Here is a 16074-nt window from a genome sequence, read left to right as displayed (position 1 = left end):
CTACTTTTACATGGCAAGGAAAGCAATATCAATTTAAAAGATTACCACAAGGTTACAAAAATTCACCCACCATAGCTCACAATCTTCCAGCTTCTCACATTGATTCCCACAAAATACACCTCAAAAATCATACAGTACATAGATGATATCATGCTATACAACAACAATTTAGAAGTCTTGAGAAAAGACTTAGACTCCTTAGTATCTTATTTGCAGCAAAATGGGTGGACAATTAACCCAGACAAAATACAAAAGCCTGGCACACAAGTTACCATCTTAGGCATTAACTGGAGCTCTCAAGGCAGACCTGTTCCAGAGAAGGTTATTAATAAATTAGATTCTCTAAAATCACCCACTAACAAGAAGAAAGCACAACAACTTATGGGATTATTTATGTTCTTGAGGCAACACATACCATATTTAGCAGACATAGCTAAACCAATTTACAAAGTCACCAGGAAAGCAACCGATTTTGTTTGGAATGAGGAACAGGAGGAGGCTTTTCAACAACTTAAGGAGTACATACACCTCTTTTCTACCCTCCAGTCTATAAGACTGGGAGATAAGATAGTATTAGACATAGCTTTCCTATAGGATCATGGTCACTGGGGGCTTTACAAAAAGTCACCAGATGAGCCTAGATTAATTCCAGTGGGATTTTGGTCCAAAAAAATTTCCATATTCTCATTTTAAATACTCCCCTTATGAAAAGTTAATTTGGACTTTGTATGCTGCATTATTGCATCCTGAGCCTTTGACGGGACTTCAACCCATTAAGGTCAGGAGTACCTTGCCATTGAAGGCATGGTTAGATATGTCAGCGGAAGAATTGGCAGGTAGCCAAATTGAGGAGAAGGTACTCGCATGGAAGTGGTATATCAATTGGCGTAGTGCCAGCGGCGCTGGAGAACCAGCCCTCCTCACCGAGGAGGTTTGCAAGCTTGAGGTAGAGCCACCTACCCGTGCCAACAAGCTTGCCCCAATGGCAAAACCCATTGGAGGGCGTGGACCGAAATATTCACCCACCTTGAAAAATGCCTGGTTTACAGACGGATCAGCCTCCGTGTCCGGCGACCGACATACTTGGAGAGCTGCGGCTTTCAATCCCGCGACATGTCAAGCCCTGACAGCAAAGGGTGAGTCCAAATCTGCTCAGCATGCAGAACTCATTGCAGCATACCTAGCAGTGAGACTCTGTAGAACAACATAGAGCTAAGGTGTATATTTACACCAACTCTTGGGCCATATATAATGGTATTATATTATGGTCTAGGAAATGGAAAGAAACTGATTGGAGTATTAATGGAAAGGAAATTTGGTCCAAACCTTACTGGGCTAAGTTAGATGAATTTTCAGAAAGGATTAAGATATATGTCACACATGTTAGTGCACACGCTACAGACAACTCACCTACTACATTACACAATCAAGTAGCAGATCAATTAGCTAAAGGGCTCACACCCGATCAAGAAGTCACAATCCTTGATAGAACTAAATCATTACCCATCAAATTATCCATTAAGAAAGACAAGGATGGTAACTATTTTATACCTCTAATTCCAACTATCAAGTTAAAAAAGAGAGATGGCAAATACATGGTTGACAAACCTAAGGAAGAACTTATTCTACCAATCCAATTCATTAAACAGATTCATGCTAATTTAGGACACATTGGACACACTGCACTCATAAATTGGTTCTATAAAAGAAATATTAAGACCCCCATTAAAGATATTAAATCAGCTGTAAATTCTTGTGAAACTTGTAAAGGAACTCAGATGTTTAGGGCTTTACAACCACCTAGAATTAGTAAACCCTTATTTCCTAATCAACTTCTACAAATTGACTTTATTGGTCCATTAGCAGTACCTTTTACCCAAAAATATGCTTGTACCTTAGTAGATGTATGCACTGGAATTCTAACTGCAATTGGTCCTAATCACCCAGATGCCAATACTACTCTTAAAACAATCCAAAGTTGGATGACCCGTTTTAGTCCTCCACAATGCATTGAATCAGATCAAGGTTCACACTTTACAGCCGCAAAAGTTCAGAAATTAGCACAGGAATGTGATATTGATTGGAATTTTCATTTACCTTATAACCCTACAGCAGCAGGTACAATTGAAAGACATAATGGTCTTCTTAAACATAAGATTCAAACTTTGATGATGGACAGACACTTCACGTCTCTACAAGAGCTGTTAGATAGAGCTACCTTTTTACTAAATAGCAGACCTAGACCACAGAGGTTATCACCATTTGAAGAACTTTATGCTCCTCATCTTGAAAAAATCCCAGATTATGAATTTGTCCCACCTACACCTAAAATTCATAGAAATTTACCTTATAAAATCTTAACCCAAAATCCTAAAGATGGCTCCCTATCCCCACAGGAAATAATTGCACACAGCGGAGCCTCACTATATTGGACTGTAAATAACAAGGGACATTTACAACAGACCAAGATATGCCATTCTCAACCCTTTACTTGAGGCCTACACTTATCATATTGCTTTACGCACTTCTATCAGCCATACCTCCTTTCTTTCTCTTACAAATCCTTATAGTCTTTATATCACAGGATGCGTTTAGGGACCGTTGTGAAAATCGTTACTTTCCTTCTTATTCTTATTCTACTCCTCGCCATAGCGATGGGCACCCTGACTCTTATGTGGTGCCAATGGAGAACATACACTCCACCCATCACACCTAATGATACCGAACATCTTCGAGGAATAATTCATGATATCATTTCCAACCTCACTACCCCCACATCTTGGTTCTATAATCACACTGTCTGTATCCTGACAGGTCTATCCTGGAGCGATGGGAGCTCAACATAACCGAATTCCTTCAGAATGTCAAAGGAAATATAGTTACCCCATCACCTGATACTATTCAACTTTCTAATCCTACTCCTCCTCCATCGCCAGATATTGCTGATATTGTGGCTTTACCACAACCTCCTACTCATACCCCTTCAGCACCTACTGCAACCCAACCTTTACAACCTTCTACTCCTCTTTACCCACTTTCACACCTGAACCCACCGCCACAACAGAGAAATTACCACAGACTCTATCCTGATCTTATCAACCCCTCATGGTACACTAGGATTGCTTTACTAGATGCGATTGCTTACCCACAACCTATTTGCTCTGCTCTCTCGGGTGGAATTATAGAAATAGTTCAAGGAACCCTTAATGATATTCAAAGCCTTTCTGAATATTTACCAGGTCAGGCTGCAATTGATTGGATTTCTATGCTGAAAGATTATATAACAATAATTATATAACAAGCAATTTATGCAGAAGATAGAAATTCACCTCAGATACTCTCATTGTCCACACCAACAGAATTTCTTACTCAACTTTGTTTAGGAAGCCTAGGAGCTCCCGAATCAACCCCAGAATGGCATTTCCACCCAGCTATTACCCAACGAGAAAAAGAATCGGAGGAACTTATGCAAATGATAGAGGAAGAGGAGTCATTTATATAACTCTAGCTTCTGTAATACTCTTCAAAATCTGCAATGGCACAACTATTTCTCCTACTATAGCTACTTCTTTTGAAACTTCTTCTGAAACTTCTACTTCTACTACTATAAAACCAAATACTATAGCAGCAGCTATGACTATGGAACCACCTCTTCATAACATTACTTTAGAACAACTTCCACAACATTACATCTTTCACCCTCCTTATATCTTCACTAACAATACTCTTTTTTGTCTAACTATAGGACACTTTGATTTCAACACTTCTCTATATTACACTGCTACACATAAACTATGTCCCAGTTATTATACACAGAAGTATTGTCAGCTACAAGCTTTAAATGAAGATCAGACTACTCTAAGAGCATACCATCACACACAACTTAAAGACTGTGTGAAACTTCAATGGTTTCAGGATGCATTACATACTAGATCTGTATCAATTGTTGACACTCAATCTCGGGAACCACAGGGCATAACTTATCATGTCTCTAAGGATACCCTTTTACAATGGAGAGGATCCATCATAATGCTGATACAGTCAATAGACCCTTATAGCGCTGAAGAAAACAATACTTGTATACAAAGAGCAACTTTTAATGTAGTACCCTTCATGGAACACTTAATGAGTTTTTGGAACACAGGAGAACTAGATGACACAGATATAGAGGACTATGAGTATGATAATGAGGACAATACTAGTTCAAATCTAGCCGCCTCAACAGAAACAACAGAAATATCCTCAACCATAGAGACCACTACTCCTGAAACCTCACCAACCACTCCAACTTTCATGAATCCCAAACCCTTTTTCTCACCACCAATTTTGAATCCCACATTACCAGAAGGCTTCCCTGAAGGACATCCTATTAATCATACAGTAAAGGAAGGTGACATAACATATTATCAGTATTATCTTACAGAGTTTCCAAATTTTCCAACCTTTGGCAATTTTTGCATTGGAATAGAGTGCACTATGGGTGCCTCTGAAGGCGCTGCATTTGCCTCTCATATGAGGACACCATTAGATGATACAATCACACCTGAAGAATACCTAGAGAAGGACAATAATTTTGGGCCTTTTAGACATATACCTCAGGTGCTGACTGATCTAATTTCCCCTGTCACTTATGATGATTTCACCATAGAACCCAAATTATGGGAAGCACCTCGATTTGGTCCCATCTATCAAATCTGTTTTGCGGCAGGCATAGTGAATAATTCTTTTCCTCTCAATAATACCGACCCTTTCGATCAAAGCTTTACATTCATAGAAAAGGCAATTTATTGTAGAGACCCTTCTTTCCTACCAAAACCGATGAAGGAACTCTTACAGAAACATACCTATCAAAAAACAACCACATTAGCATCTAAGCTCAGAACGCCATCGGCTCTAGGATTTACCCAAAACACATAGAACTTACCAAAACAGAGGGGCATGCTTAATAGTACTCACTTATGCCGAGGCAAAGGAAATATTATACAAACAACTATTAAGTACTATGATTGCAGGCACAAAAACACCTATAAAAGCTCTTGAATACTCACCACAAGACTGCTCTAACATCACAACAAGTACAATGACATTTACATCAAAAATAGACACAACCTTACACAATTGGCTTCAGTCTACTCGTATCTTAATAAGGGAAGAACCCGATAATCTAAATGCCTCACTTATTGGCAATATCACACTCCAATTTTTGTCTATCCAATTTCAACAAACAACATTTCCTATATTTTTATTCAGAAGTAACACCTCTAGTATCAATTTAACAAGGGAAAGTCAGACATACCATGACTGTTCCATTCACAAATTCATGATTTTACATCCTAACCTACCATATGGTGTTATTCCAGTACATTCCATTAACACTAAAGCTGCACCCTTTAGATATCATCCTTACTCTTATGGCCCTTTTCCTATCACAAAGTATAGGAATATATCAGTAAAAATTTGATTATACTCAGGGCACTCTTACTAGTGCAGCACCTCACACTATGCAGAAATGGTACAAGTTTCCTGAAAATGTTACCCGACCAACACCATTCCCTTTAGACAAAACTCATTGGGATCTTTGTTCTCAGGTATTAGACCCTAGGATTAATCTCACTTAAAATGTCTCTTATGGAATGAAACCAACCTCTTGGTTTTCTACTTTTGGTGCAAAGATTAACACTCACAACACCTTTAGAATCGCAGGAAGTTTATCACTAGGTTATCAATCATACATGATAATGTACCTCGAAGGAGGATGGAAAAAAGCTTTCCTACACCATCACTCACCTATTACTAACCACACAGTATTACCTAATTCTGATTTCTTCCATGTACCAAACCCGAGAGATCAATGCTTCACCAAGACACCTCTAGACCCCTGCATTATCTATAGAGGATGTTATAATAGCACCATATGTTTAAGGACTTTACATTTTCCTTCCATCTATTCATATGGTATTATTAAGCCTGCACCTACCATTTTAACACCACCTCCTGTCATGACCCACTCTGATAATCCAATTCGAATTATTTACAAACCACAAATTCAACGCACCACTCTGTACTTTTCACCTTCCGACTTTCTTGTAACCTCTCTTATACCTGCGTGCGCTTCACAACAACTTAACTTACAATTACCACCCTTTCCCCAACGTTTTCATTCTAATGTTAGGAAACTCCTACAACTTGATGCAGCCTCATTTGCAATGGCATCTCTCTCCCTAACTGTATCTATAGCTAATTCTATTAAGATCAACAAACTGACACGTGACTTAAATGTCTTCATGTCAGAAACGGCCATGGAACAGGCAAAAATCATGAGGTTAGTCTCATCTTCTTTCGATTCGGCCTACGCACTAGCTGCACAGACTCAACAACAAATCAGATTATTATCTGAAGCAACTAAACAACAGAATGAGGCTATCCAAAAGCTTCACATGGACCTAGAGGACCTCAATATTCGATTCCAAATGTATCAATTCAAATGGCAATGCATAAAAATTCAAGACCATTTGACTCAGGCCCACAGAGACATGCTTAATTTAATGCAGTTAGGTACCGGATTTAATCCCTTATGGAGCGATGCTACTGCAAGAGTTGACTTCTCTAAACCTGTCGGTTGTGACACGGCAGACTGCAAAATATCTATTCTAACAACTATTGGCGGAGAAAATCTCCTAGCCTACTCCACTATTGACATCCCTACCAAAATAGGGGAAGATTATGTCTTACCTGTAGGCGATCTTTTGTTCGTTGATCCCTACTTCTTCAAAAAATCAGATCTTATTGAATTCTCGCCCACTGTCTTCATTGCTCATAATGCACTTTATGCAGACTCTTTTCCTGTTGCTTTAATCCCACATCAGCCTAGACCCACTTTCTACTCTTTAGGAAGACATAATTGGGTAATTTGTTTCTCTAACATTTCCTACTTGGACCATAAGACCTTTTTGGATGTCAACATTTCAAGGCATCAATAATTGCTCTCTCCTTACTAATGCTATGAACATTTCTATAAATAATGTCACACATTACACTACTTATACAGAATCTTCAACTATCTTTTGGCACCCTTCTGTGCCCCTTGTCCCTACTCTAACTACCAAGCATTATACCGCCCCGCCCACCCTTAACAAATCTTTTACTAAGTTAGCACAACTTGAGGGTCTCACTAAGAAGACGCTTCAACAACTCAAGAAGCCAATAGACAAACTACATCACATCGTCTACGTACCAAATGCTGGGACCATCGCGACCAAGGAGGACGTCAGGAAACTACACAGCGCCTGCCATCTCGGAGATACCCTCCTCTCACTTTGGAGAATGGTACCTTGCACTCCCAACTGGAACGCGCTGAACCCCGTGACCCTCATTCAACATGGATTTTCTTCTTTACAAAATACTTGGACTCTGATTAAGGAAACTGCTCTTGGTTTTGCTTGTTTCTTTTTGCTTCATCTCTTTCTTAAGATGATTTTTACTCTTCTTCCCCGGAAGGAGAAACCTTTTTAGTCTGATTCCTTTGGACTAAATCCCCGGGAATCACCAGGTGAACTGTTATAGAAATAGATTTGTGTGTGTATTAGAGTCAGGAATCTAAGTTTGATGTGTGTATTAGACTTGACATAAGTAACTCCATCTTGTGTGACTGAGTGTAGCTGTGATGCCTGCGTGCCACGATAAGATTAACACTTTGTAGCCCCAGCCTCCAACCAGGCCCCGAGCTCTGTCGGACCCCGATAAGACACACCGAAGATGCACCACACCTGCAACTGAACTGTTAAAAGCAGGAGCTTTTCGGCCACATCCTTGGATGCTTGTCTGCTCCCCACAGACTTCGTCCCCAGCTCCGGGAAAGCTGCCCCTGCGTTGCTCTGCCCTGCACCTCTCTGCCAGAGCTTCCAGAGGGCTGCAGTGACCGACGCCGTCGCGGCCGCACCCCCGTGTGTGTGTCTTTCTGCAGATCCTCCGGGTGGCCTGCTGGTGCCGAGAACCATCGGGAACTGGTAAAGAAACCCTGTGTGATTTGCTTTGTGTTTGTCTCTGTCTCCCTTCTTGAAACTTGAATTATTGGCTCGGTCTCATTGAACTAAAGTGTCTCTCGACCCTCACGGTGGTATAGCCACGTATTGGGAGTTAGACCACCTGTGTTTACATCTCCAGAGAAAGTGGGATATGGGCCCCATATAATTACAAGGGACTGTACAAGACGGAGGCAGGAGGGGCAGTGTCAGAAGGGGATGTGGTGGAGGCAGAGGTTGGCTTTTGTATTTTGAATATGGAAGAAGGGGCCATGAGCCAATGAATGCAAGTGAAGAATCTGCCCTTAAAGCCTCCAAAAAAAAAAAACAAAACAAAAAAATCAGACCTGCCAGCACCTTTATTATGACCATCTAAGATTCATTTCTGACTTCTGACCTCCAAAACTGTAAGCTCATAAGTTTGTGTTATTTTAATCATTACATTTGTGGTAACTTGTTACATCAACAATAGAAAACTAACACACCCTGCCTTCTGAAAGACTATGCTGATGCCTCCAATGAGGCAAGACAAGGTTGCCTTATAAGACAATGCAGGGCCCGTCACAAGCTGGACCCACCAGCCCTTCTGGTCACCAACCAACTAGGGCCAAATCTCAGCATAACCAGAAGGAACTGTTTTGCACTGGCTAACAGGAGGGGAGGGACTATACGACAAAGGAATTACAGAATCAGACTACCATGCACGAGAAGGGTCAGGAGAGTATTCCTGGGAGCCAGGACTTGGAGGATTCTGAGGATGAGAAACTATAAACTTGAATAGAGAGTTTGTCAATAAGGGACAAACTCCTATCACGCATGATTTAACCCATTGGCAATGGCCCCAGGGTGTAGGCACCGTGAGATAGCCCTTGGAAGCTTGGAGCAAATGAATGCCAAATGAATTCCAAAAGTACAGACTTGGGCTCTGTACAATGATTTATCTGGTCTTTCTCCATGGCTCCCTGGGAGGTAACTTCTAAAACTCTTGGCATTTTCTCATAATAGTAGTGTCTTTGTCATGTGTGAACCACTTAGATTACACCTGAGTTCATACCAACAAGATCCTGAAGGGAGTGGATCACCAGAAAGACTAATGAAGTGACAAGAAGGTTGGGGCTTGGGGTCAGCCTGACCTCCACAGAGGGTAGGGGAAGCTGCAGACTGGGTTCTATCACATGGTTGAGAATGAAAAAAATCATGTCTACATGAGGTAACCCCAGGAAAAACTCTAGACACTGGGGACAGGGTGAGGGTCCTGGGTGGTGAACACATCGATGTGCCAGGAGTGGGCAGCAGCCTCACTCCGCAAGGAGAAGGCAACAGAGCTTGGCATCTGGAACTTTTCTTGACCTAGACATTTGCATCTCTCCCAAACTGTAGCCTTCCAAATTCATGAGCGCCCTAGCCAGATTGGCTCAGTGGTTAGAGCATTGGCCCGCAGACTAGAGGGTCTCGGGTTCAATTCCACTCAAGGGCATGTACCTGGCTTGACGGCTCAATCACTGATACTCCGAGAGCACGTGCGGGAGGCAACCCATCGATATGTCTCTCTCACATCAATGTTTCTCTCTCTCCCTTCCACTCTCTCTGAAAAGCAATGGAAAAAATATCCTCTGGTAACGGTTAAAAAAAAAGTTAAAATCATGAATTTTAATGTATATTTCACCACAATAAAAAAACCTTAAACAGGTGAAATTTGTTTTAGTAATATTTTATGTATCACAATATAGTCAAAATATTTTCATTTCAATATGTAACTAATTTTTAAGATTGAAATGTTTTATATTCTTGTTATCATACTAAAGCCTTTGAAAAGTTAGCATTCAGCGTGTATGCTACACTTACAGGGCACCCCAGTGAGGGCTAGCCAATTTCAAGTGCTCAATAGCCTCATGGAGCCAGTGGACAGCCTTCATCTAAAACCTCATCTGCAAGCATCTCCATTCTACTTGCAAAGACCCACAGGTTCCCTGCAACACTCCTGCAGCACCTCTGCAAATCCGCCTACAGGTTTTCTGCAAACTTCCCACATCATCTTCAAACACGCCCACAGCTCACAGGCCGATCCCTGAATCTCACTGCGGGCAGCTTCAGAACCTTTGCAGGTTGATCTGGCCTGCAAAGCACCCCTCTTCTTAGTGTAAAATGCCATATGCCCATGGGAAACACTCTGGCAGGGCCCCACATAGTCCTCTCCAAGTCCGGGGGGCGGGGGGCTGAGGCCGGACAGGAGACCCCAGGTGTCCTTCTTCTTGCTTCCCCTCAGGCTCTTCATCCTGGGCCTCTTCTAGGAAGGCAACCAGCTCCTCCCACAGCACCAGGTCTCCAGCCCCAGGCTACACAGCTGGCCCAGCAGCTGGATATCGCTCTTCAAAGTTTCTCCTGCAGGAGGGAAGGGAGAGTCATGGGCATTCCACCCCAGAGAGCATGCCCCCCAACCTGGGTGGAAGCAGGTCCCAGCTCAGGACCTGACAGAGTCTTTGCTTGACCTAACTTTAGTCAGGCTCCTGAAACTTCCCGTAGGCCCACCTGTGCACCGCCTCGTAAAATGCAGTCTTAGCAATAATCCCCATCCTCCATCCCTGAACGCTCTCCATAGCTTATCTAGTCTGGTTCTTCACCTCCCACATCTCCCAGCTGATGTCTGATCACCCTGGCCTGTCTTCAGCAGGAATCCTGCTGAGTCGCTTGACCCAAAATGCCCCCTTCCTGCTGATGTAACTTTCTATCCACTGTCCCCCAGCGGCTCCTGCGCCGTAAATTTCCACTTGCCCATGCTGTACTTGGAGTTGAGCCCAATCTTTCTCGTCCACTGTAAAATCCCATCACAGTGGTCCCTGTTCCCATCACCTTACTACCTATACCATGTCCTTGGGCAGGTCCTTGCTGTGTCCCGGGACCTTATCTGCCATCCTGCTTCTCACGGTGTCTCTTGATCTGTCGCTCTCTCTCCATTTGTCTCTCCCTGTCTCTACGTCTCTCTGTGTGTGTCTGACTCTTAATCTCTTGGTCTCTCTCTTCCCTCTCTTGCTATCCATCTCTCTGTCTCCACCTGTCTGTTTCTATGTCTTTCCATACCCCGTCTTTCTGTCTGCCTGTATTTCTCTGCCTTTGTCTCCATCTCTCTGTCTCTTAGATTTAATCTGAGTCTCTGTCTCTGTTGCTGTCCTCAATCTCTGCTTTCCATTTCCATCTCTTTCTGGGTCTCTCTTTGTGTCTGTCTCTATTCCTGCCTCTCACTCTTTGGGTCTATGTGTCTACCTCTCTTTGGGTCTCTCTCTCTCTCCCTCTCTGTGTGTGTGTCCCTGGCTTTATTTCTCAATTTCCGTCTCTCAATTTCTGTCTTTCAATCTCTGGCCCTTTCTATTTTCACACATTGCCTTTAATTAATTAATTAATTAATTAATTCTCCCCCACCCCTACTCTATCTCTTGCCCCTCCAAATTCCTCACTCACCAACTCCTCCCAGATCCACAGCAGACTCTCCCTGCCACCTTCAGTGTCTGCCCCTGGGGACATGAGGGTCTGGTCAGCTCTCCCTGATGGGGGGGCACCTCTCAGGGCCCTGGGGGTTGGACCCAGCCCTGGAGGCACCAGTCCAGCCTGCCTCAGCTGCCTCCACAGCTCCATAGTCTCTGAGCAGTGGCTGCGCAGAACAGGAAGTAGCAAGGCCCAGAATGACCCAGCCCCCTGGAGACCTGGGGGGTGGGGGAAATAAAGGGCAGTGGAAGGGTCTGACATGGCATCCCAAAGCCCATTCTTCAGTGAGAATCAGCATTTTTTTCTTTCTGAAGCCTAATCTCAACTCCGCTTACAAGCATCCAACTCCACCCCTCCATGTCTCTTCCCAGGAATAACCCCTCCCTGTCTTTGATGTCTATTGATGCCTGGCCTCATCCTGTGTAGCCCTCTCCTGGGTCTCAGGTCCCAACACTCATCCTCAAACCCCAACTTCGTCCTTGCCTTTCTCCACTCAAGCCATCCAGGGCTTCCCAATCAGTGTGCCTGAGGAGCCAGGAATGGCTTCCAAGAGAATGATCCCTCGGCTGGGCTGCCTCAATGTCCGGGCTGCTGGTATTTCGCTGAGCAGCCAACTCTGCTGACTCTAGACTTGCCCACAGATGGTATCACTTTCAGCACTGGGCCCTGCCAGGGAAAAGGTTGGAACACACTGCAGGCCTCCCTCTGCTAGAGCCCCTCTGTCAGGCCCAGGACATTCAAATTCCTTTGATGTGTCAATGGCTTCAAAGTCCCTGACTCCAGTCTGACCTCCCTCCTGAGCTTCAGACCCCTATTCAGCATCTCCACCTGGATGTCTCAAGATGCATATGGTCAAAACAGAACTCTCAATTGGGACCTACCCCACCGTATTAGTTTCCCGGTGCTGCTTTAACAAATTACCACAAACTTAGTGGCTTAAAACAGCACAATGTTATTCTCTTACAGCTCCAGAGGTCACAAGTCTAAAGTGGGTGCACAGGGCTGGGTTCTTTCTGGAGACTCTAGGGGAGAATCAATTTTCTAACTTTAACAGCTTCTAGGAGCGACCCACATTTCCGGGCTCATAGCCCCTTCCTTGTATCACTCCAAGCTCCTCCATCTGTCATCAAGACTTTCCTGCCTCCATTTTATAATATCCTCATGATTACATTGGGCCCACCTCAATTACCCAGGATAGTCTCCCCATCTCAAGATTTCTAACTTAACCACATCTTTTGCGTATCACTGATAGTGACATACTCACAGGTTCCAGGGATCAGAACATGGATATTTGAGGGGGGGTCATCTCAGCCTACCACACCTGTCCTTCCAAGCACCTGCTACTCCCCAGTTTCCCCATCTCTCTGAGTGGCAGCACTGTCCTTGTAGTTTCTCAAGGTGCTGGCTCCAACTCAAAAAGAGATTCATAATCTGAGTACTTCTCACCATTTCCGTTGCCCCATCTCTGCTCCTGTCTCCATTCATCTCTGGTTTGGATGAGTATAGTAGCCTCTTTGCGCCCCCCCCCCCCCCGCCCTCTAAGATCTGTTTCCCGCCTGGCAGAATTGATCTTTACAAAATGTAAATTAGATGACACTGTCCTGAGAAGGGAATAAAATCCTACCAGGCCTGCACAGTCAGCTCCCGGCCCACCTGCCTGACCTGGTCTTCCACCTCTGTCTTCAAGACGGTTCCCACCTCTGGGCCTTTGCACTGGCTGCTACCCTGCCTGGAACACTTTCCTCCCAGATGTTTGAATGGCCGTTTCCTTCTTATCCTCCACTTAAATGTCATGTCTTCAGAGAGGCTTTTGCCAATGGCCCTGTACCGCTGTCACTCCCTATCATATTACCTGTTCGTATTTGCCTCTTATCAAATACTATCTGAAGTTACCTTGCTTCTTCTGGTGTTTCCTATCCATCCTCTCCCTGCCTGGAATGCTGACTCCCGGAGATGGGGCTGGGTCGGTCCTGTTCACCACGGTAACCTCAGCACCCAGAGCAGTGCCTGCGCCATGGTACCTGCTCAGTAAATTTGTGGAGTGAATGAATGAATGATTCCATCCTCAAGACTTCACATCGACTCTTCACTCGGAGCTCCAAACTGAAGTCACACACACATCACAGTACTAATCTTTTTTTCCTTCTCCTCATTAATCTTTGTTTTAATGGGTCTCAACATTCTGTGACAGATTTTTGGTCAAGTTGTTTCCATTAAAAACTAATAAATAAAAACTAATAACTAACTAAAACTAATAACAGATTTTAAAAACTAATAACTTAAAAACTGCCACACACACACACACACACACACACACACACACACACACACACAAATGGTCCAGAAAACATTCTCCTTTCCTTCTGAAGGTTTTACGATGCATTGTAATCATTAACCAGTCTTTTACTATTAAACTTAAATGGTCAATTGAGACAAACAGTTCTGAGACTGTTCTTCCACCACTGATTAAGACTGGGGCGGCAGGTATTGGGGATAATATTCATTTAGCCTTCTGAGCTTTCTGGGCAGACTTGGTGACTTTGCCAGCTCCAGCTGCCTTCTTGTCCACTGCTTTGATGACACCAACAGCAACTGTCTGTCTCATGTCACGAACAGCAAAACGGCCCAGAGTCAGAGAAGCTCTCAACACACATGGGCTTGCCAAGCACCATATCAGCGATGGCAGCGTCACCAGATTTCAAAAACTTAGGGCCATCTTCCAGCTTTTTCCCAGAATGACAATCAATCTTCTCCTTCAGCTCAGCAAATTTGCAAGCGATATGAGCTGTGTGACAGTCCAGCACAGGTGCATACCCAGCACTGATCTGGCCTGGATGGTTCAGGATAATCACCTGAGCTGTGAAGCCAGCTGCTTCCATTGGTGGGTCATTTTTGCTGTCACCAGCCACACTGCCACGATGAACATCTTTGACAGACACATTCTTGACATTGAAGCCCACATTGTCCCCAGGAAGAGCTTCACTCAAAGCTTCATGGTGCATTTCAACAGACTTTACTTCAGTTGTAACATTGACTGGAGCAAAGGTGACCACCATGCCAGGCTTGAGAACACCAGTCTCCACTCGGCCCACAGGGACAGTACCAATACCACCAATTTTGTAGACATCCTGGAGGGGTAGACGTAGGGGCTTATCAGTTGGATGAGTTGGTGGTAAGATGCAATGCAGAGCTTCAAGTAGTGCAGTTCCACTGGCATTGCCATCTTTACGGGTGACTTTCCATCCCTTGAACCAAGGCATATTAGCACTTGGCTCAAGCACGTTGTCACCATTCCAACCAGAAATTGGCATAAATGCTAATGTGTCAGGGTTGTAGCCAATTTTCTTAATATAGGTGCGGACTTCTTTAACAATTTCCTCGTATCTCTTCTGGCTGTAGGGTGGCTCAGTGGAATCCATTTTGTTAACACCAACAATCAGTTGTTTCACACCCAGTGTGTAAGCCAGAAGGGCATGTTCACGGGTCTGCCCATTCTTGGAGATACCTGCTTCAAATTCACCAACACCAGCAGCAACAATCGGGACAGCACAGTCAGCCTGAGATGTGCCTGTAATCATGTTTTTGATGACGTCTCTGTGTCCCGGGGCATCAATGATGGTCACATAATACTTGCTGGTCTCGAATTTCCACAGGGAGATAGCAACGGTGATACCACGCTCACGTTCAGCTTTCAGTTTACCCAAGTCCCAGGCATACTTGAAGGAGCCCTTCCCCATCTCAGGTGCCTCCTTCTCAAATTTTTCGATGGTTCTTTTGTCGATCCCATCACATTTGTAGATCAGATGGCCAGTAGTGGTAGACTTGCCGGAATCTACGTGTCCAATGACGACAATGTTGATATGAGTCTTTTCCTTTCCCATTTTGGGTTTGTTAGTGGTGGTTTTCAAGACACCTGTGTTCTGGCGGCAAACCCGTTGCGAAAAGGCTCACAGCACTAATCTTGAGATCTCCTCTCCATCCCTTACCCTGAAGTCTAACCTCGACACCCGCTCGATCTTTTTCCCAGGGGAAAATAATGCTGGGCAATTTGGGGGGCACTGAATTCCCTATTGCAAGGAGGGAGCGAGGGAGAGCTGGAGAACAGGGATGCTCAGGGGAACCCTGACTTCAGTCAGAGGAAGGGAAGGTGCTCTAACTGGAAGGACTGCCCACCCTCTCCTAGGGAAAGGCTAGAGTCCCACTACAAAGCCTACAGAGAGGGCACTCAGAGAAATCCCTGAACCCAAAAAAGAGTAAAAAATGCAAGCGCCTTCAAGAGGAGAGCGTGACCCAAAAAAACGCCAAACACGGAGCCAGGCGGGCTGGGTAAAACGGGAAGGGCCCCTTCCGGTGACGCAATCCCAGCAAGATGGCGGCGCCCAGGGCGGTAGGTGATCGGAGTTCCTAGAGCCCCGAAATGGAAGTCCGTTCAGCTGCCTCCGCCTTCAGGGCCAGTGTCGGCGCCCGGGAAGCAAGGAGCGTGGGGCAGCAGGAGGCCTCCCGGCTAGGCCTCGCGCTGCCAGTGTAGACACGCGGCTCTTGGGAGCCCGGGAGGAAGAGCGCAGGTTGCAGG

General features: G+C 44.5%; 2 pseudogenes; both read right to left on the bottom strand.

Annotated features, from left to right (window-relative positions):
* Positions 1-817: 817 nt before the first annotated feature.
* LOC107535016 (glutamate-rich protein 4 pseudogene) lies at positions 818-11699 on the bottom strand (annotated as a pseudogene).
* A 2215-nt stretch (positions 11700-13914) lies between these two features.
* Positions 13915-15467, bottom strand: LOC148090359 (elongation factor 1-alpha 1 pseudogene; annotated as a pseudogene).
* Positions 15468-16074: the final 607 nt, after the last annotated feature.

Source organism: Miniopterus natalensis, unplaced genomic scaffold, assembly GCF_054644295.1.
Source record: "Miniopterus natalensis isolate mMinNat1 unplaced genomic scaffold, mMinNat1.hap1 Scaffold_119, whole genome shotgun sequence".
NCBI classification, from domain to species: Eukaryota; Metazoa; Chordata; class Mammalia; order Chiroptera; family Miniopteridae; genus Miniopterus; species Miniopterus natalensis.
Note: the sequence above shows the minus strand (reverse complement) of the source record. Positions and strands in the feature narration are given on the sequence as shown.